Source organism: Cyrtonyx montezumae, unplaced genomic scaffold (assembly GCF_038088225.1).
Source record: "Cyrtonyx montezumae isolate F1298 unplaced genomic scaffold, pur_monq_1.0 scaffold_7, whole genome shotgun sequence".
Lineage (NCBI taxonomy): Eukaryota > Metazoa > Chordata > Aves > Galliformes > Odontophoridae > Cyrtonyx > Cyrtonyx montezumae.
Window position 1 is genome coordinate 4,063,224 of NW_027072078.1, and position 21,825 is coordinate 4,085,048.

Below are 21,825 nucleotides of genomic sequence, written 5' to 3' on the forward strand. Positions count from 1 at the left end.
TGTGCTTCTGTATTTTAGGCGGCCAGGGTGGAGGAAGGGAGAAGAGAATTATTCTTTTTTTCTGACATAATAAGGCCTTGATAATTCTTGCGTGAAGCAGATTTTATTTATCTCCTTGAGCATTTCATAGATTTTCTTTTATAACTAAGGTAGAGGTACTTTCTCATCTTGTCACAACTCATTCCTCCTTCCATCACCTTGGTGTTGATTTTCACTAGCTGCAGGGTCAGAGAGACCAAATGGCTTTTTTCTTTCAATTCTTTGGTCATTCAATCTTGGAAGGGGAGGACGTCTATTTTTTTTTAAACTATGCACTGCTGAACGACTTTGATATAATGAGATATTGAGCAGCAGCAGCAAACTTCTCCACTAACAGTAGCAGTGTTAACTGTGAGGCTAAACGTGGCACTGGCGTTCCTGCCTTATGGGAAAACTCTGCTCTTTCAACATTTATGGTAATCCTGATTTGGGATGACAAGTTAAAACATCCAGAAATTCAGCAGAATGAAAAGCCCACGCAGCAGCCTATTGGCAATGACAAAATCAACTGTGTTGTGAGGTGTGATGGTATGAGCTGCACCATGATGTTGTCTGAGCAGCAAGTTCAGGATAAAAATCAGCAAGGCTATAAGTCATAAGTGCCGTGAAGCAACATGGCCGTAAGTTAAGGATGGACAGAGTTGAACCAGGGTACTCCAGTCCAGCTCTTCAGGATTACTTCACTTCTGAGTTCAGCTAAAACTTCTGTGCATTTTTGCCTTTGGAGTTTCCAAAATAACTGCAAAAGAATAAGTGTAGGAAGCAAGTGTTATCAGAAAAACAAAAAGATGAAAGGGAGAGGAGGAGAAACTCCTGGGATTTGGGTGAGTGGAGCTTATTCAGCTCAGGGCTTGAAATGCACATCCACTGTCTTTTCATTCCCTACAAAAATGGTGATCTGTCATTTCTGGGCTGAATACCTGTGTGGTTACTGCAGTTTCAGGGTACGATGTTCCTATTGCTCTAGTGCTGTTCTACATAAGCTGTAACAAAATAGGAAGAGATTTTGCTCGTACTGTTCACGGGAGTATTTAGGGGGGAATCAGCATGAAGCAGAAAGTAAGAAACTGCAATCCGAAATCATAGTTCTTCCCCTCGCAAAGTGATGGCACCACACAGTGCCAGGCTAAGGGGCTTTTCTCCATCCTCCACTGAGATGATGCATGCAATTAAGGAAAACGAAACATGTGCAATGAAAGACAATAGATTTTCCAGTTCAAGTTTGATTGCAAGTTGCATGTTATTTAAGTGGAACTTTGGGAGTTCATCGTTGGGGACCATTTTAACACGTTGGGCACCTGACATAAGTTTGCACTGCGTGGTCTCTTTTTAGGAGAATCCCTGAATAAGAAAGCTTGCTTGATCTGGAACTTACAGGGGATAATGTGAAGCAGAAGGCTGGGAGAGAGCTAGATGCTGGCAGTTAGGGAAAAATTGCCTTCATTTTAGAGTACTGCAGGTATGATTTTCTCAATAGGCAAATAATTACAGTCAAAGAGTAGGTAATTAAAAAGCAGTGTCTTAGTAGCTCGTGATCAATGCATGTAACTGAAGACCTCTCAGTTTCTTGCATAGAGTGTTTAGGAAACTTGTGTGAGCACTGATAGAAACACAGACAGTATTTGTGAATGATGGAGGAGCGATCAGAATACCAAAGAGACTTCACAAAAGGCACTAGGATGAGTGGAAGAGATTTGCTCCCTCTATGGACATCTGGATAAAGAGACTTTGCTGTTTTACCTCTCCTGCCCTAAGGGTATGGCTTCTGAGAGGCAGAAAACGACAGCTGGAGAAAAAAATTACATATGCTAATCAAAGATGAATTAATTGCTGTTAATTGTTCTATCACAAAATCAATTAGTATTGTCGTGCCAGTTGCTTTAAAGCAGTCGATAAAATCAGATAAACTGTAGATACGACAGAATTATGTGTGAGACTCCAAAATTAGTCTCTAATAAGAACAGAAGCCCAGAATGGCTCAGCAGCACTGAGATTGAATTAGCTGTTAATTTTATTAACAAATTAGAGCTCACAGGAAAAACATGCGAGCGAGAAGCTCCTTTGCAAAAGAGAAGAAAGCTTTTGGTGTTGATCAACGAAGTGAAAAGGACAGCATTATCTATTTATTTCTTGTATCTTCCTGTGTGTTTTAGAGATAATTTTCACATTCCTTTAAAAAATGTCACTGTTCTTTAGTGTTTAGGTTATCCTGTTTGCAGGCATGCTGGAAGGTGTCCCGATCTTGCATATTTATCATCCCTTGGAACAGAAATACATGCTGTCTTTATATTCCACCAAACAAACGTACTTGTTGCAATTTGTTCCTAATCTTGGGAGTAATCAGATTGCTAAAGAAGGAAAATGCATGAGAATCATCTCAGCAAAAGCTAGGCAAAAATGGCCTGCAGTAGCAATCAGTTGGAGGTGACTGTGCAAAGGCATGGGGCTGGATCCCGGGCTGATGCGTCTCTGTTGGCACCACGGTGTTTCTCCCATCGCCCATCTGACAGACGTGGCCAACCACTGAATGAGGCTTTGGGCAGATTTAGGGATGCCAATCTTTCCGAATTGGATAATGGCAAGAACAAAAACTTTAGAGCACCAGAGGTGTAATTAATCCGATGCCTTTGCTTTCGAGTCATTATGTGTGGTATGCGAGTGGGTGGAAGTTTGCATGAGAAAGGAAGATGTACTGCTGCCTAGAAAAGGACGTGGTGGTCTGCTGGGTGTCAGGAACATGCAGGTGTTTGTTGTCTAATGATTTGCTGGAGGTTAATGACAGCAGCTATGAGGAGTGGATGTGGACCTTCCAGCACTCGGGCTGTTTTTGCATGGAAATGTGAGCGTGCTGTAACACGTGCTCTTAATGGGATCACAGGAAGGAGCACTTCAGGCAGAAGAGGATGACAAAGCAGAGACAAAAGTTATCCAGGATGAATTGTTCTGACTCCTGAGCAGAACGTAATGCTTGGGACTTCATTGAGTAATGCGCAAAGCGGTTTGAGTAAAGAATAACTACTCTTCGTAAAGCAGGAAAACAAGAGGCGTTGATGGAAAAGCTAATTTATTTACTCTTTATGGAGAGAACGTGCTTTGCCCAAGTTCAAAACTGCTTGTGCAGCTACTGATGAGTGTTCCTGTGAGTAAAACAGCTAATGAAAGCGCTGCTGCTCTCCTCATGTCTCTTTTTCAAGGGCTGAAAGTGCAGCTTTGCTGTACAGCTGTAGAGGAAGGAAGTCACAAGAGGAGGCAGTTGTTTGGTGAGCACTCGACAGTGTTGCCATATGGTGAAAGGCTGCATTTTTCAGGTCTTGGGCGATAGAAATAACTGGTTGGCTCAGCTCTGGCTGATGAAGTGGCTGGAAGGCGTTTGGTGATGGCTGCCCCCGTAGTGACTGTGCCATCACTCAGAGCCAGGAGGCCCAGCCCTGCCTCTTGCAGTCTGCATGGAGTTGCTTTGTGTAACGAGCAGTGTGAAGTCAGAGTATAAGTTGTGAATTTTTGCTGAAGCTTGAATGAAGATACAGGGCTTCTGACTTTGGGCTCTGGTCCCCTAAAGCTGATGTACCCCCATAAAACCTCCCACGGCCGCGTACAGAAAATGAATGCCAGCTGAACAGCATTCGTTTACATGTACAAGTATGCCAAAGTGACACTAATGCCTACAGTCTCAACTATGTTAATCCTACGGATGTTTTTGGTGGAAATGTATCATGCTGACCCTTAATGAATTTCTGCAGAGCTCTGCAGCACGCTGCCCACACGGAAAGCCATAGCGGTGTGGGGACCGGACTCCTACACCCTGTGCAGCCAGAGGCAGCTGGTGGTATGCAGGGGATGGGAGGAAATATATCCAAAGAACTCTATGTGAGGTTAACAGCACAATATTTCCACCGACCTCGTTAAAGATTAAATTGCAGTGCGAGCTAACAGGCATCAGTTTAGGGCGTGGGCATCCAAAACAGTAGCAAAACTATTCTGTTTATCCATTCCTTTTCTCATTCTGTAGCTGCTGTGAGCAGAGCAAGACAAATCTTACCCATCCTCCCATCCCTTTTCCACTGCCAGGTGGAAGAGCCTGTACCAACCATGTATCGCATCTTCCTCACACGCAGCTTGTTGCATGTAGATACCAGCAGCAGGAGGAAGGTAAATAAGTGCCTTTCTTCCCTGCTTGTCCTCCTGGGAGCAGCTGCCAGGTTGCTCACACACAGGGTCATTTGGCCTCACCCTTGGCTATTGCCACGTCTGCCACTTCTTTCTCATCCTGCATTAAGAGCAAAGGGCACCAAAGTCAACTGCTTTTTTACCCACCTTGTTTTCATGCCACCTCCCCAGAGGTGGGAAATCGCCCAGTGTTTTAGTACCCCGAGATCACCACTTTCTGTATTCAGAAGCCTTTAGAAAGAAAGGTATGTTTAGAGCTTTCTCATTTTGTTTTACACTTCAGATCATGCTGTTATCGATGTCTTGTTCCATCATGTCACAGGGCTAATGCAGGAGGACAAGTGCAGTAAGGTGTTCACTGTGTAGGTGGAAAATCTGAAGAGATGGAGTTCTCTGAAACATATGGCTGGGCTTTCATCAGAAATTTCTATATATTTTTTTAAATGGTTTGCTTTTTTAAAAGGTCAGTCTGTCTGCAGGAAAGTGACATTTCTGAGATGGATGCAGTCCAGTAGGCATGTACAGTGAAACCAAGAGGCAGCACAAACCAAATCAGCCCCGCTTGCGCTCTTGAGCAAGCAAGCCCAGCCTTGGGAGCCACCAAGCAGGATAGAGATGTGTAGGAGAACTACAGATGCTGTGCATCTTCACAGGGATTCTAGCAAATGGAGGCCAGAGGCTGTCCCCAGAGCAGGATGTGTCCTCTCGCTATATCCCCCTTGAAAGCAGGGTTGGGTTGAAGCATGGAGACAAAGGCAGTGCTGCGAGAGGTCAGGGTGATGTGCTGACAAGTCCTTTGATCCGGGAGAGGGAACGTGGCAGTGTGTCTTACCAAAGGTAGGTGCTCTTTGGGCCTTGAAAGTAAGATGCATTGCCTTGCAGTCTCACTTCTTCCAGTGTAGTGATGGTTCAGAATGGCAGCTTACCATTTAATGAGGACTTATGTATAGGGCTGCCTCACAGATTGTCCCCGCTGAGCTCTCGCTAAGAAGTTGTATTCTCAAGGAAACTTTCTGAAGGGTCACCCATGCCTGGGGCCAGGTCCTCACCACACATTCAGGAGCAGCCCCTGCTCCACCCCACCCTGCTGGCCTCAGCACTGGTGCTCATACAGTGCTTCTGAATGGGGGGAAAGAAGCTGGAGAGTTATTTTCTAAGAATAAAAATTCCTTTTTGGTTTTTTGAAAACTGCGCTTTGCACAAATGTTCACTTAGCATCTGGCAGGCTGGGTTTTTGCCATGTGTGGCAGAGGATACAGCTTGTGTGGTTGCAAGCAATCTACTCAAAAAGCTTTTGTGTAGTCCTGGAGCCCAGGAACTTGTTAATTTTGAGCAGTCATTTTCCACATTTAGCCCATTAGAGACTCTATTTTTGGTGACCTAGTTCGAGCTCTTTAAAAAATAATCAAGCAGCATTTTTCAGATCTGATTTGTAAAGGGACTGTGGATTGGTTTTGAATCTTGAAATGAAAGTTTGTAGGGGGGACAGAAACCAGTTTTTATCTGCCTGCTCCTTCAGAGCTAACATTTACAATTGATTTTAGAAGGCCTCTAGGAAGGTTAATCTGACACAGACTACGGCTTGGCTTCACCACATCAAGGCATATTGTTGGACGTGCTGCTGGGAAAATAGTAATGTAGTTAGGTTTAAATAATACTTTCTGTGTGATAACCTCCAAGAGGGCTACCAAGTATTACTGGGCATGTTCCAAACATCGTTACAGCCCGTGGATTCTCTTGCTCCCTAGTGAGTATGGCAGAATTTGGATTAGAGAGCGTGCAGTTGGAGCACATGCCAAAATGGTTTGCCTTGGGCACTCACAGCTCTGCAGTGGCAGTGCAGGGCTTAGGGTTCAGGCCCAGAGATCCCATTTCCCTGCTCTGACACAGCTGTAGGAATGAGCATCACAGAAAAGAAGAACTGACCTCTGGCTGCTGGTGAGTGCTGGGAGGGCTCTGACAGTCACAGACCTTCAGTTGTAGTGAGACAGATGCTTAAGGCCAGCTCAGGCCTGAGAGCTAGCTTGTTCAGATGGCTGGTTGTGAGCAATTTCAGCAAAACTGGGAGAAAAATACTTAAGAGTAAAAATAAATAAATAAATATCTTTCTAATGTATATATACAGCTGTTTCCACTTTACGGAGATGCAAAAATATATTCTTAAAGATTAAATGACATGGAGCAGCAATGCAGTGGGAACCTACTACTTTCACTTATCTGAAAGGAGCTGACCCACAGTGCCCAGCTCTGCTTCGAACAGAAGTTGCTCTGAGCTGCCTGTTCTGCCCCGTGCCTCTCAGTGGGCATCTATCAGTGTACATACTCTTTCAAGGTCAGAATTTGGCAAAGAGGATCGTATAATTCAGTTGAAATCAGATTGTAAGTAATTAAAAATGTTTGGCCTATTAGAAAGTGAAAGCTTTAATTTATATTAAACTGTTGAAAAAAAACCAAAAAAACTGAAATCAATAATTTACTAGATTCTACTGCCATTTTTGTGTTTCTGTTGCTCAAAAGTATCGTGATCCAACAAATGAGATATGGCAAATATTCTAAATACTGTTTAATTTATTTATTTTTTCCTGAAAAATATGTAAATGCCTGAGAAATTATACTTTGAAAAGTGGCTACTGCAAATGAACAGCATTTCACATGGATCTTACTTTGCATTTTTAATACACATAATGCGTGTCCTAAATTACATGATTTGCATTACAAACCAGAACAGCTCCTGTGTCGCTGCTGCTGTCCAACAGTTGAATAACAAGGCTTTTCTTTCCAAACTGTATAAATGCATATTTACCCAAATGATGCAATTTAGGGCTCTTTTATTTACATTTTTCTGGTCAGTCAATCACGTTGACATTTTTTATAAGCAACACTTTTTAAACACGTCCAAGTAAATCTCGCGTTTGAGAGATATATGTATGGCCAGACCTAGGGTGGAAGTAGGTGCTAACTTGTGCTGACATCTTGGCTCCAGCGTTGGCTCTTCTCTGTGATGTTGCATGATCATGGTGTGCCATTTCCAGCCACAGAGGTTTTATCTTTCCCTGCTACACCTATGGCTTAGGGACAGGGTTGCCCTGCCTCCTGGGGCCACTCCTGTCCCAGGGCTTATTTTATTTCACATCCAACCAAGACCCATAATACAAAAACGTGTCTAGTCATCATCCCTTCACAACTCATGGGCATACAGAAGGCAGGGGCCTGTTCCTTTCTGAGCCTTTCTCCTCCAGGTCCTGCCTCATTTCCCCAATCTCTTGCTGTCTCAAGTGTCTGGAGAAAGAGTTGGATGACCTCCATCATGTAACTGTGTCTCCGTTGACACTGTCAATTGCTCAGAGCCTAAGATCAGGTCATCTGCATCTCTTTGCAGTGATGTTCAGGGATTGGTCTTCGTAGTCCAAGGATATTCAGAGTACAGGTTTAATATTCCTGCATTGTTAGCAGGTTATCACTACTGCTTGAATTTCATTCCAAGCTGGAGATCAAGATCATAAATGATTTTGAGTCAGCTCACTCCAGTAACTTGTGACTTCTGGCTCAAATGTGGAGAGGGAGAAAACTAAATGGGTGGATGAACTTAGAAACGTGGTTCCTTCAGATCTATCCCCCTTACCCAGTCCCTCTGTAGCCTGATTTCTTAAGCTTTCAGAGGTTGTGAATATGTGCTATCCAGCCTCCTTCCCTTTTAACTTGCATTGTCTAGATTCGACCAGATTTGTCGGGTAGAATTTCTGGTGCTCATGTATTCCAACACAGGCTGTAAAAAATAATCACCTGGGCAGATGAAACGGGTGTGAATCAGTGACCCCTCATAGGGATTTGCTGCAGCTTGAGCTTCACCTAGGTACTAGCTACCAGAAAATCCCCACTAGGAAGCACTCAGCAAAACCAGAAGACAACAAGACCTGTGTTGGGGCAGACAGTATGTAACATCCTACCTCCACCTCACAAAGAGACGAGAAGGAGTGCTGGTGGACGAGCTGAACACTCAGTGAATTGTTTCCCATGCAAAAGCCACAGTGCGCTGGGCAGTGCCTCGCCCGGGGGCGGCCAAGGTGCCAGCCTCAGGGGATATTCACAATGTATAGCACAGAGGATCAAAACAGGTTTTCTAGAGCTTTCCCCCGATGATAGCCTCTGTTATGCAAAAGGAGCGGGTTCCCAGCTGGCTCTGTGTAAGCATCGCTTTGCTTTTTTTGAGGAAGAGAAGCCACGTGCTGTTTCTCATCAACATTTTCACTGCATCCTTGCTATTGTGTCGAGCTCCGTGCAGCACTGCAGACTGGAGGGATCTTGCTCCCTGACTGCCTTGTTTTGCTGCTTTGATATTGCATGGGCATCGCCTCCTTCGTCCCTAGCTGCCCGCTCCCTGAACCATGTTTCTCACCTTGCAGTAGTTACAGGCGTTCTGTAAAAGGCTGTGTACTGCATTTCATGCATATGCTAATGGCTGTGTCCTTCTGGAGTGTGTAATTAAATCCCTAGCTACCAAAGCGGAACCACATCATGGAGTTATCTCTAGTTATACCAGTATTTCCAGGACTGTGGGAACTGTTGACTGTCTCCCATGGCTTCTCCCCAGGCTGCGGCCATGACCTGACGAGCAGAAGTTTATCTTCCACGTGATGTGCTGAGAAAGTAGCAAGGAGCAGAGTTTTCTCAGTGGCAACACAACACACGCTTCAGAAATCATCTCTGAGATGAGGAGAGGGTGGGAATAGCAGCAGCAGGGTACTGAGAAATTGGGAATTGAAGATGCATTACATAAACAGCGCTTTTGCCAGCTGAAAAGCCATCAGGATGATGATAAAGTGCACAATGTTTATTGATATCTGAATAACTATTTGTTGCAAAAAAATGCATTTTAGAAGTTAGCATAAATTCAGTTATCTGATTCTAGCACAGTTTAGTATTTATTAGGAAATCTATAGCTTTTTTATAGCCATTGTTCACCTTAGGGAGAAAATAAAGAAAGGGAGAAAGCCATTTTATTTTAATAGCACTGACTTCCTAATCTAAGCACTCTATACTAGCAGCTTGGTTGCAGAGTGGAAAGAAATGGTGGATATTACCATTTATCCTTTGTTATGGAACGCTATCACCTCTCTCTATCTCCATCAGCAGAGCCAGGCAATAATTTAGCGCAGCGGACGCTGAGGGATCTCAGCTCCAGAGCTGCTCCGGTTCAGATACTTTGTCATCATGAGCTTTCAAGGAGGTAAATAAGTTGATCAAGGGGGAAGATCTGTCATGTCAGCCTTTTTGCCCACCTAGAATTCAGTACTCCTTCCCTCTCTCCTTATCTGACCCCTGCCTTGCTTGCATCGAGTTGCCTTGCCGTGTATATAGGCAGCTTAGATAAGGACATTTGTCCTTAGCTGTGCCTCAGAACCAGCGAGTGTTAAATGTATGGAAATGTAACCGATGCTGATTAGCCAGGTGCTGTGGCTTGAGGAGGAAAGTTCAATCAGAGCATAAAGAACAGGAAGGGTTTTTGGCAGCCCCGTGCATGATCAGCTTTTCAGCAGCTGCTGGAGAGATTCCTACTAACGCTCAGAAAAGCAGGACCCAGGGAAGGCAGTCAGTGATTGTAAAAGATGAAGACATGCAACCAGCATAGCATTTTTCTGGTGTCTTGTGTTTGTATTTCCTAACCTCACCTTACTTTGTCTCTGTAAATTCATAAGCATGCTGAACAGGAAAAGTATTGGGAGCCAAGGAGCACGCAGCAATTCAGCGCTCTCGTTGTCTGTCACCAGCTCGTGATTTTCTGTGATTAGGGTGTGAATGTCTCACAGTGATTCCCAGAGCTGATCGTACAGGATCCGAGCAGGCCTTCAGGCAGACTTGTGGCTCTGGTGATGTGCCCACACCTTGACCCACCACTAAACTTGGCCCCGTGTCCCGGAGCCTGGCTGCATGTGACTGACCACAATGCACTGTGCTATGTTCTGACTACTAATATATTTTCAGAGAGTAAAGCAGCAGTTCTGCTGCAGAGGCCAAGCTGGATTCTGGCAGTAGGAGTCTTGGGATGCTCCATGCCTGAATCCAGGGCTGCCATCCAGACTCGTTCCAGGCTTACACCGAGAGCTGCTTCCTCACAAAGTGGGAAATGTTTCCAGACACGCAGGAGGCTGTGGATAGGCTCTGTAGGCACAACATGCAAATGAATCTTGATATTAAAAAAGGAAGGCTTAGACATTTTTCTTTGCTCTTACATCTTTCTTGTTGCCCCTTGGCAATATAAGACTGAACCATGGCGGTTTTCTGAGACGCTGGTCTCCAAATCAGAGCCAGCAGTTTTGCATAAGGCATTATTTTAAAGAAAAGCATCACAGAGTTTCTACCCAAAGATTGTGTTCTGTCTAAATCATTCTCCCTTCAAAATGCTGTTAGCCTGGGAACACTGATGGAGTTTGACATGCTGATGTCAGCCGGGGAGGGCATCCTGTGGCAGAAAAGAAAGCATTTCCAGCTGCATTACAGCACCAGCAGCTGTGTGGGGTTGCGTATGTCGCTGAGAAGGGACAAGATCTGCATGGTTTGCAGCACATTCTTGAAGTCTGATCTTAACCCAAGCCCAGCACTCCTTTTCATGGGCACACGTACGTATGCACATGCAATCCTGTTGTCCATGCAAACCTGTGCCACTCCTTTGGTATTCTGCAGTGCTGAACAGTGGTGGCTTGCTGGCAAAGATGAGAGTGGTGAAATATTTCCAGTTCTATGAAAGGATATAGCATGAAGCTAATTAATTAGAACTATTGGGAGTTCCTTTGAAGCAGCCAGTGATTAAACATAAGGATTTATTGTGGAACAATTAGGTAAATTTGGCCTCAGGTATCTCCCCTGACTTCTTGGTCCCTAGGGAAGAGACGATGAAATTCTGGCTTAGAGCTATGCTTTATTAGCGTTCTGTCTGTTTTAATTGATTCAGCTTTGGTTATATATCTCATTGAGAAGAGTGGAAGCAGAGGATGTGTTAATTTGTAGGCAACTTGTGAATTTTCCTGCAAGGAAAAGGAAAACGCATTTTGCCGTGTTGGAATCAGCTGAACGTGAAATGATGTGAAAATGAGCTGCAGGTTTAGCCTCCAGTGCCTTCACCATCTTCATATTTCATCTGTATCTTCAGTCTAATATTTGCCATGAGAGTGGTAAAGACCTCTGTAGTGGAGTTTCTCCAGCAGATGTTATCCTTTAGATTACAGTGCTGTGTCAACAGCCTGAGGATCACTTCTTTTTTCCTTCAGCTTGCTATGAATCTGGTCACTTGGGTTATTGAAGTCCTGTCTTACCATTTGTTCCATTTTGATAATATTTTTAGATGCTGATAAGACAGACTAATCTTACTCTTTGGGCTCCATATCAGCCCGCCCTGAATTGCTGGAAAGACAAGGTGGAAAAGCCAATGAGCCTCCGCTAGAACTTGCAGGATCGCTGGTATTCGTAGTGCAGGGTGTGCAGGCATCACGATAGGCTCTGTTTTAGTGAATAATTGGAAAGAAATGCTTATATGGAACTGCTACTTCTCAGCTCGTTTTACTAAGCTTTAAGCATTGACTAGCAAAGATCACGACCGTTTTTCTGAAACACCTGATAATTTGAGTTTTACTCTTGACTTTGCAGCTTCCTTTCAGCTGAGAATTTCATTATGCAGTGCAGGGACATTGTACAACACAGATCTTTACAGTCTAAATGGACGAGAGAGGGGAAAAAAAGAGCCAATTTTATAAAGGAAAGGACATATAATGAATTTTTTTTTCCTTTTAGTATTAGAGGAAGCAGGGAGTTGAACTACTGTGCTGATGTAAGGGAATAGAGAGCCTCTCAAGGAAGAGACTAGAAGAGCTGAGCTGGGCTTGCTTAAGTTTTAACAGAACAAGATACCAAATGGTGTATTAATTGCTGCCTGTGCTTGGGAGCAGCTTGAACTAAAGGAAGGTGGTGGCACACAAGCAAATGTCAAGTGAAATAAAAAGCCTTTGGTTTTGGGAGGGTGTGAGCAGGTGATGGTTCCGTTCTTTCTCAAGCTCTGGTTCGACAATAGACAAAGCCGAGAGCGCTTGCAGTGACATTCACACTGGCAAATGTGCTTGAGGACTGCGAGGGTTGCACCCTGAACAGAATTTCTCTCTTGATTTGTAATGCTTTAACTTAGTATCAACTATTCGTGGACTGGCAGGGTCAGACAGGGATAGGAAAGTGGTGTAACAGACTTTGGGAAGGTGGGATGCCAAAGTATTCAGCCAAAAGGTCAACCAGCGTGGAAACTCATTAGGAAAAATACCGTGAATACATCGTTGCATGTGTGAGCTATGGAGCTAAACATGAGCTGCTCCAAGCCCTGCTGTGTAGGACTTACACAACATCAAGTGCAACGTGTGCAAGCTCGCACACCCCAACACAAACATCTTTAGATGAGCAGGCAGCCAAAGATACCAGCCTATAGTTACATAAATATACTTGCCCAAATGTTGGAGCACATGGGGTGCATTCTGTGGTCTGAACGAGAAGAGTGGTATCTCATAGTTGTCAGGGGTAGAAAGGGCTGTTTGGAAGGCCTGGAAATACTTGTGCAGGTTTGTTGTATGACCAAGTCATCTTTGCAATTAAAGGCCCGATGCAAAGCCTCTGAAATGATTTTTATTGGCTTCAAAGGAGCAGGACCTACACTGTTGAGCTTTATGTTCTCCAAATAAATGTAGACAATAAATAAATTCATTGAATGAATTCACTCCAATAAGAAAGAATCGATTTATTCCTTCAGTAAGATGTTTATGAGACTTAAGAGCCTCTGTGGTGAACGTGGTGGGGAGTCTGAATGTGAGTTGTGGTGAGGTGGGGGTCAGCCTCTTTTCTTGTGTAGCTACCAATAGGACTAGAAGGAACATCCTCAAGTTGTGCCAGGGGAGGTTCAGGTTGGATATTAGGAAATACTTCTCTGAAAGAGTGGTCAAGCACTGGCACAGGCTGCCCAGAGAGGTGGTGGAGTCACCGTCCCTGGAGGTGTTCAGGAAACGTTTAGATGTTGTACTGAGGGACGTGGGTTGGTGGGAGCTCCTGGTGATAAGCAGACAGTTGGACTGGATGACCTCGGAGCTCTTTTCCAAACTTGGTGATTCTGCAAGTCTCAAGTTTGGGAGGATTGGGCCAGGAAGCAGAACAGAGGGCAAAGGCATCTCTGGACCAGTGGGACCGAGCAAGAAGGCGGCCAAAATTCAGAGATTTGAGCAATTAATGTTTACAAGTCCAAGTGTCTCTCCTGTTGTGGACTGTGTGAGAAAACAGGGAGGAGCAAAGCTAGCTAAAAATAATTGGATAAACAGAGGCTGTGGAGAAATATGGAGAGAACAGTTGTCTGGCTGCAACTTCTGGAAACTTAGGGTAACGTGGGAGGCAGCATATATGGATACTGGGGGCCAGCACTGGGTGTACTGAGCATTCACTCTCATTGCATCTCCAGCAGTAAAACCAGTCTGACCTTACCATCTTCTGATTTCCCACTTGGCAGCTATAAGTAGATGAGAATTAGATAAAAAGGAAAAAGTGAAGTCCTCTAGAGCTAGAAATGCCTGTAACTTTAACCTGGCATTATACCTGTCTGTCTAGCCTTCAAGTCAGGCTGGGTGCTGTGAGAATGAGAGCTGGGTTTGCTTGACTGAGAAACAACTGTCATTTTATCCAGGATTTTTCTCATCTCACAGCAGTGTGCAGTTCAGTGAGGAAACTGCCAAAGGATTGCATTGTTAGAAATGCACAAAACTGGTGATAAGAAATCCTGCAGGAATACAAATGCACACACTTATTAAAAAAACACATAAAACAAATAAGTGTGAATGCATATAGAAGCTGCAGATATATACACACATGTATGTGATAGAGAAGCTCTGAATTTTGTGAAAACTCCAGAGTAACAAAATTTAGTTCTGCAAAATCCTCGGGCACTTTTTGGAGTTAAATTAATACTAATGCAATTAAAGTGGTAATGCTATTTGTTAAGAGTACTTAAATAATTCATTTTCCTGTTAGTGATACAGAATATACTTACTGCAATTACTTGCTGTGAAAGCAGCATTGCCCATAGTGACTTCATGATAGCCTGACCTTTGATGGTCCTAGCTCACAACAGCTGGAACTTCCTGTGTATTATAGAGGCTGTAAAGTAATGAATAGGTATGAAATAACCACTTCTGGCCTTCTGATGTCGTCTCCCTTAGCTGTGCTCAAGCCTGGACTTCAATTGCAACTTAACCCCTAGAGTTTTCTTTCTGGGGAAGACATGTCACCTCTGTGCTCTGTGGGGTGACTTAAGCCCAGACTTTTTGGTTTTTTTTGTTTGTTTGTTTGTTTTGGATGTAGTTGAGCTCGCTAGGGTTCGCTCAGCATGTCAGGGTTACAAGTGGATGGTGAGGTTCTGGGGGTCGGGCTGCTGGACTTGTTCCAAAGGGTATGTCCTAGATGAGGGACGCAGGTGTGGACCCCCCGATGTAGAGATTGATAAATTCTATTTAATATTAAGCACAATAGCATCTCTGTCTTTGAGGGAGAGGTAATAAGAGTATTAATAAAAGGCAGGTGAAGAGAGAAGGTCCTTTTTTAGCTGCTGCATTGTTTTATCATTGTCAATCAGCTGGGAGCTCCTCTGAGATTATCCTGCTGCAGTTTAATAACATTATTTCTGTGATGACTTTAATGACTGAGCCTTTCTTCCGTCCTTAGTTATGACAATAGCCCCACTGTTTTTTCTCCTTCAACAAGCTATTGTGTGTGATTCAGTACATTAAGGAACATTATTAAATATAGAGGTTTCCTCTAATTAAGCCGTTTGCAAAAGATTGCTTGTCCAATCATTTGCTGGTGGTAAGTATTGAAAGAAATTGTATCTTACCTTGAGAAGGACAGTTTTCCTGCCATACTTTGCAAAAATAATAATAATAATAATAATAAAGCAGTAAGACTATAAACTGAAGCACTCAGAAATTAGATAATGGCAGAATTATGGCTCCTGAATTTTCTTTTTTTTGTTTTGTTGTTATGAACAATGTATTCTGTTTTTCTATGCTCCTGATCACATGCAGTTCCCCTTCCCCATCTGATCTTTTGCCCTACTCCTCACCATTGCCATTTATAAAACAACCACTTATTCTGCAACGTTATCTTCTGCAATTTTTAGAGTTTTTAGAGTCCCTCATTCCGGAACCAACTGTTGAGTGGGAGAAGCTTTTAACACGCCCACCTGGAAGATAAGTATTGAACTGAATGCAGAGAAACGTCTTATCTGTATGGTTAGTTCAGCCACTGCAGATCAGAGGTTGTTTCTCTGGTTGTTGCCACTCTTCATAATCTCAGTATCTGAAGTTTAGCACGTCCTTCCTGAAGAATACTTGAGAATTTAAATTCAGGTGCATTTACTAATGCCTTGTACCATATAAATTAGGGGCCTGTGCTTGAAGGAGACTTCAACAATCTATTAGTGCCTGAATAACAGAGCTATTCTCCAGCTTCTAGATAAACAAAAGAAAACCACATCTTTAAAGACAAGAAGCCTCTTCACTTTTTATCTTAATGGAAATAAGCCTAATCAAAAGCCAGCGATTAATGGCTCTCTCCAGGGTTTCTGTTCTTGAAGATCAGAGAATCACAGAGTCTGAAATAGTTTCTATTGGAAGGTGTGATGCTGATCTCAGATTGTGTATTTGTATATACTCAGCTAGAAACAGATTTGCTGAAATCCAGTATTTGAATGAAGATTCTCCTCTTCAACAGAGAAACAAGCAGCAGCAGCTCCAATATCTGCTAATTTATGTGTGCAAAAATGTCCTACAGTGCCAATAAACTTGTTTCTTCCCAGGAAATGCATTTAAAATACTCATTAAAGAGTGATTGTTGCACGAATGAAACAAGTTGAAAGTAATTTTTTCTTTTTTTTAAAGAAAGGATTTTCTTGGTAAAGGAAAGCAAAGCTCTCCAAGAAAAAAACCTGCTTTTTCAGACAACCAGACATTCTATTCTTGCACAAAAAAAAAAAAAAAAAAAAAAAAAAACACCCAAAAGTTTGAGGTTCCTTACATGAAACCCAAAGTCTGAGGTTGCTTACATGAAATTTGACATGGTTGCCCCATTTGCCCCATCTTCTCTACATGCAGTTGCTTCCTGTGTTCAGAGGTCGAAGCAGCCTTGTGCATCAGGAGTGGCCTGGCACCTCTGTCTGCATTTTGAATAGGAAGGTGTAGTAGTCCTGTTGGTGAGCTCTGTGCCTTATCTTGGGGGTGGTTAATGGACTGCGTCACTCTAAGGAGCGGGAGACATGCCAACCAGCATCTCCTGTTGCTTCCATAGTAGATGGTGGAGAAATTTTAATAAATGCATTTAATTTATCAGGCTAACCATAGACTTGACAGTAATTCATGCCAGACAGCCTGGCCGTATATGAGAAAAAGAAATCACGAAGTCTGATGTACAAAGTCTGTCACTCATCATCTATCAGATGAATATATAAAACCCCTTTCTAGTGATAAATGAACATAAAACATTTCTCGCATCTCTGCAGGCAGCTTCCTCGATGCACTGTGTCATTCTGGACACCCCGTTCAGCCTGCACATCATTTGTTGGGCATGTTGTTCCACTTGACTTCTTATCAGACACTTGACCTTTCACTGCCATTGTGGGAAGTGCATCCTTTTTCACCTCTTCTTTTTGTTCTCTGTGTAAAATGTCATCCGTTTGCTGTCTCGAGCTGCATTTAAGGTAGGGAAGCCAGAAGGCTTCTGATCTGGGAGAGACATTGTGAGTGCCAGTTGTCCTCCTCTTCTTCCTTATCCACCTTCCCTCTCTTTCCCTTGGAAGGGAGCTTGGGCATGCCAGTTGGATGGGCTTCCTGGTGTGCTCACCCTGTTTCCTTATCTGGAGGACCAAATAATCAACCTCCCAATCCGTTGGTCAGCTTAGTCACAAACAGAAATCTTATTGTGATTTACAGCATCACAAATAATTAAGAAGAATGAAGAACCAAACAAATAATTTTTCTTTCTGTAGATGGTATCTTGTACTAAAATAAATATATTGGCCTGGTTCAGCACACAGTCATCTCAGGGTGCCCGTAGCAGCGCAGTCATGAAACAGACATGAAGCATTGTGCAGTGAAAGTTACAACTGGGGTCAAGGCCTCTTGCGTTATTAGGAAAACACCTCTGCCCCAGTGACTAATAACTACAGGAAAGATGTGTCAGACCTGATAGCAGATCCAGACATCCCAGGGTAATGCTTGCACTGCTGGCTCGCAGTGCTGAAGGAGCTTTGACCATCATTTGGTAAGCCAGCCGTCGCTTCATCTTTTCCTGGTGAACGTATCCCGAGACCCTTGAACACTTCTCACAGGCTCTAGCTATCTGAGGCAAATTGATAAAAGGCAGTGTGTTTTCCCATGGTTATTACTTTCCTAAAACCCTTCCACACTGCTGGCATTATTTTGTTTATGAGGTGGTAGTTTGTGCACTTTTATGTTGCCTGGAAAGCAAGATTTACTTGATGGAAGCTCCCGAATGCAGACAAAGCAAAAGGCATTAATCTCTCCAATTGGAAATTCTGTAACTGGGCAGCTGTAAGCTGATATGCTTTGAGTTTCTGCAACTAAACAGCCCAAATGGTGAAGCATTCTCTATGAGCGTAGTGCTTTGATTTTAATCTTTCTGATCTAATTTATGGCTGAATTTTCCCGTGGGAGATGATGCAATAAGCTCTTCTGGAAACCACTTTGCAAATATGTTGAAGGCCGATCAGGTATTGCAGTTATAATGCCAAAATTCATACTGACTCTAAATACATAGTCATCCATAGCTTTCCTCGGGACAGTTTGTTGTGGAGATTGGGTTGTTACAGAGTAAAAGCTTTGTCTCAATCATAATGTAGCTCAGCTTAACCACTTTAGGATTTATTGCTTGTGCTCAAGCAGCCCGTGTCCGTGAAAGTCAGACACTCCCTTAGCTAGCACACTAACATAGGAATTGTGTTTTAGGCAGGAAACAAGGGAGACTCAGATATTGATGTCCAAGATCTCTGTAGAGAAGAGCCTGTCTCACTTGGTTCGGGTATGCAACAATGTGATTTCTGCATCACACGTGGTAAATACATAGCTACACAGTTAATTCTCTGATGTTTAGTGGATTCTAAAGTGGTGTTTACTTGGTGTCTAAGGCCTTCTCTACAGAGAAGAGCCTGTCTCACTTGGTTCAGGTATGCAACAATGTGATTTCTGCATCACGCTTGGTAAATGCATAGCTACAGTTAATTCTCTGCTGTTCCCATACTACAAGGCCCTCTCCTGGAATAAAACGAAGATCAGCCATCCTGAAAACACACCTTCAGTTCAACCACTCCAAAGGCTCTTCCTCTATGTTGTGGGAGAACCTGCGCCTACAAATTCCCATTGGCATAGCAAAATATGTTTCTTGTTGACTGTCACTTTAAATTTTGGGAAAGCTAGTGTAATGATCAATTCACTGATGTGTTGCTTAAGGTATTACTGATCATTTTTAATGCACATTAACAAAGAAGTCAAAATGACTGCTTAACGTTCTTTTTCTTCTTCTTCTTCTTCTTCTTTTTTTTTTTTTTTTTTTTTTTTTTTTAACAAATCTGAGTCTAAACAAGTTCAGTGTTTTGGACAATAAATTCTCTGTAACTATCAAGGCAACTCCGGTTATGATACACTATTTGCTTCCAGATCAGGCACCAGAAAACTATTTTTCACAATCTGTGTTCTGATATTTGTCAGTATGCTCAGAGTTGAGGGGTTTTCATCGAAGCTTGCACTTCATATCTGAAAAACCAGTGGTGCTCAGAGGGGCTTAACATCACAATTTCATGAATGTTGACGTAATTGAAGAATAAGCAGTGTGGAAGGAGACAAGACACAAGCTTGCTCTGGAACAGCATTCCTGACATGCGTGCTCTGTGTCAGTTTTGACATTGTCTCAAAATGAAGCATCCTCTTTGACATGAGAAACATCAGTATGTACTAAATATTTCTTGTGGTTGGTAATGGGGGCTTTGAGAGAAGCTGGCAGCAGCCACATCCCTGAATCCAGTGCAGTATGTCTCCTGAACTCTTGAAAATGTTTATCTTGCCATTAAGAATTCATAATTGTCAATGAGCAATGCATGGAACAGCTAATGGAGCTCCATAAAGTGCAGCAGGCTGACAATTTCCACATGGCTACAGTGTGGATATTACTGTTTCCCTTAGAGTTAGCACCATAACTGCTGTAGCTGCTTAGAGACCACTCTCTGCTTAGAGACTACTTTAGCAAACGTTATTTTTTTAATTGTCACAATGGAAGACAGTGCATTGTATCAGTGAAAATGTATGCAAAAAATAATGAAAATGAATTGATGGCATTTTAGGTGGTCAGCACACACACTAGCATGCTTGGCTGCCTTTCGTAAAGGTGAATATTACGATTGCCCCAAGAGCTTGTCTAAAGTTTCACTAGTGTTCCCCTTAAGGGCACTGTCGAAGTTCATTGTAATAAAAACAGGAAACAACTTTAGCCAGTTTGGTTTTGCTCTAACAGATACGAATGCTTAGCTTTTAATTGATCGAAAAATAAAATGTGAAATGTGCTTTTCAGGTTAACTTGAGACGTGAAAAGCTTCCAAAACAGATGACGTGGTGGTAAACTATTCATGGTAGATGAGCTCCTGACTTCACCGTGGCATGCTGACCTTAAATTACATAGGGAAAAAAAAGGGTTGTGCACATAGGAAGTACTTTCCCCTTTGTGTCACTTAGAAATCTGACTTTTTTGGAGATTTCATGTAACGGGACAAAACACATGGGCCACGTTGCAGGGGAGAACAACCAAGTTCTCACTGGTATTTTGCTGCGTTTCATTCAGGTTCACTTTGGGTTTGTCTGGACAAGAGGGCGATTTAAGATCGCTGGTAACAATCACGTCTTTTACTCCCTGCTGGCAGGATGACTCTGGCTGTTGGGAGCTTAAAATACTTTACCTGTGCTCAGCCTGTATTAGTCCTAATTAACGCTCCTGGGTTGTACCTTGCAAGGGAGCAGGTTGTCTGGAGCTCTTTGGTATAGCTCATCTCCTGGAAAGGAACCTCAGGAAGCAGCTGTGTGCATGCCATCTTGAGGACTTGTTTCTCTGCTTGCCTTGTGCACAGTATAACGCTGAGAAATGAAACAAAACGTGCTGGAGAAATTGTCCTCAAATGGAGCTGTACTGTCCCTGATGAAAGGACCCAAATTCCAGATGGCGATACCCAGTGCTTGCACTCAAAAGCTGTTTTGCTTCTGTCCCCTGAGCATCTCTTTGCTGACGGCTTGTCTGCATGCTGCTGCGCCATCTTGGGCTGCCATGTTGGGCTGGCTCCTGAGGTGAGGTTGGCGCCATTTTGGGGCTAGCCCAGAGTCACGGGTCTGCCACGTTGGGGTAGACTGTGGGGCACAGCTTCTGCCATTTAGGGGTGGTTTTTGAGGTGGGACGGCCGCCATCTTGGGACAGCCCTTAAGGTGTCACGTCAGCCCTGCTGTGAGGAGACTCTTCCGCCATTTTGAGGCGGCACCTGAGGTACCCTGACCACCATGCTGGACCGGGGCTGGACTCTATCTCCTTTTTCTTTTAATCTTTTTTTTTTTTTTTCTCCTAAACTTTGCACATAAAGTCACTGGTGAGTGTGTGTATGCATAATGCATGTGTTAGCAGTTCCGTGCTGAATTAGGGCCCTTTCGGGTGTGCTTGCTCTATGGGAGAAGCATGGCGTCCCTAAAATTAGAAAATGTGACCAGAATTGGCATGGAAGACTTGGTCAGATACAGTTTTAGAACTGCTTTTGATGCTTTTTTGACTCTATTCTGATTTTAAAGCACTCATTTAAATGAATTAGGACAGCCATAGTATCCTTGGAGCGTGAGTGGAGACATTTTCGTCTCGAGTGTAATTTCAGCATTTCCTTTTCACCGAAGAGCATCTTGAGAAGCCAGCTTAAGGAAATTTCTGCTGACCAAACTGGCTAAGCTGCAATGTCCAAAAGCAAAGAGCTATCATGGAAGTGCTGGAAAGCCTCTGATTATAATGGAATCAGCGTCCCAGGGTATAATGCAGCTCTACATTTAGTACTGAGCTACTGAACCGTGCATCTCAACATAGCTGAAGTCACTGGGTTCTCATCAAAGTTCTGCAATGACTCTGTGCTCTGCTTGGATGCCAAACAACTCTTGAAATAGCTCCAGAGATTTTTTAGCAGCTTCAGCTGTACAGACATTAGACTTCAGAAGGACAGCTACTGCCATGGCATAAATACATCTTTCATTATATACACTGCCACACTTGGCTGTAAACTTAGGAACTTATATAAACATAATTAAAAGGTTTTTGCACTCTTACAGGTGACATCATGGCAGCAGTGCTGATGCAGCACAAGAAAAGCCTGTCCTTTGTTCTGGAAATCCGTTTTGTCTTTCCTTAGTACTGATGCATCCACGACACATTTAATTCAATGCCTCCTATTGTTTGCCTGTGGTTTTTTTTGTTGTTTGTTTGTTTGTTTTTTATTATGGCATTGACTGGAGTCCCTGTCATGTTCAT

At 43.2% G+C, this 21,825-nt stretch overlaps 1 protein-coding gene across 1 annotated transcript in view; it reads left to right on the plus strand.

Moving 5' to 3' along the window:
• Positions 1–21,825, plus strand: part of ERBB4 (erb-b2 receptor tyrosine kinase 4) — a 474,646-nt gene that overhangs the window by 219,656 nt on the left and 233,165 nt on the right. The window lies entirely within an intron of this gene.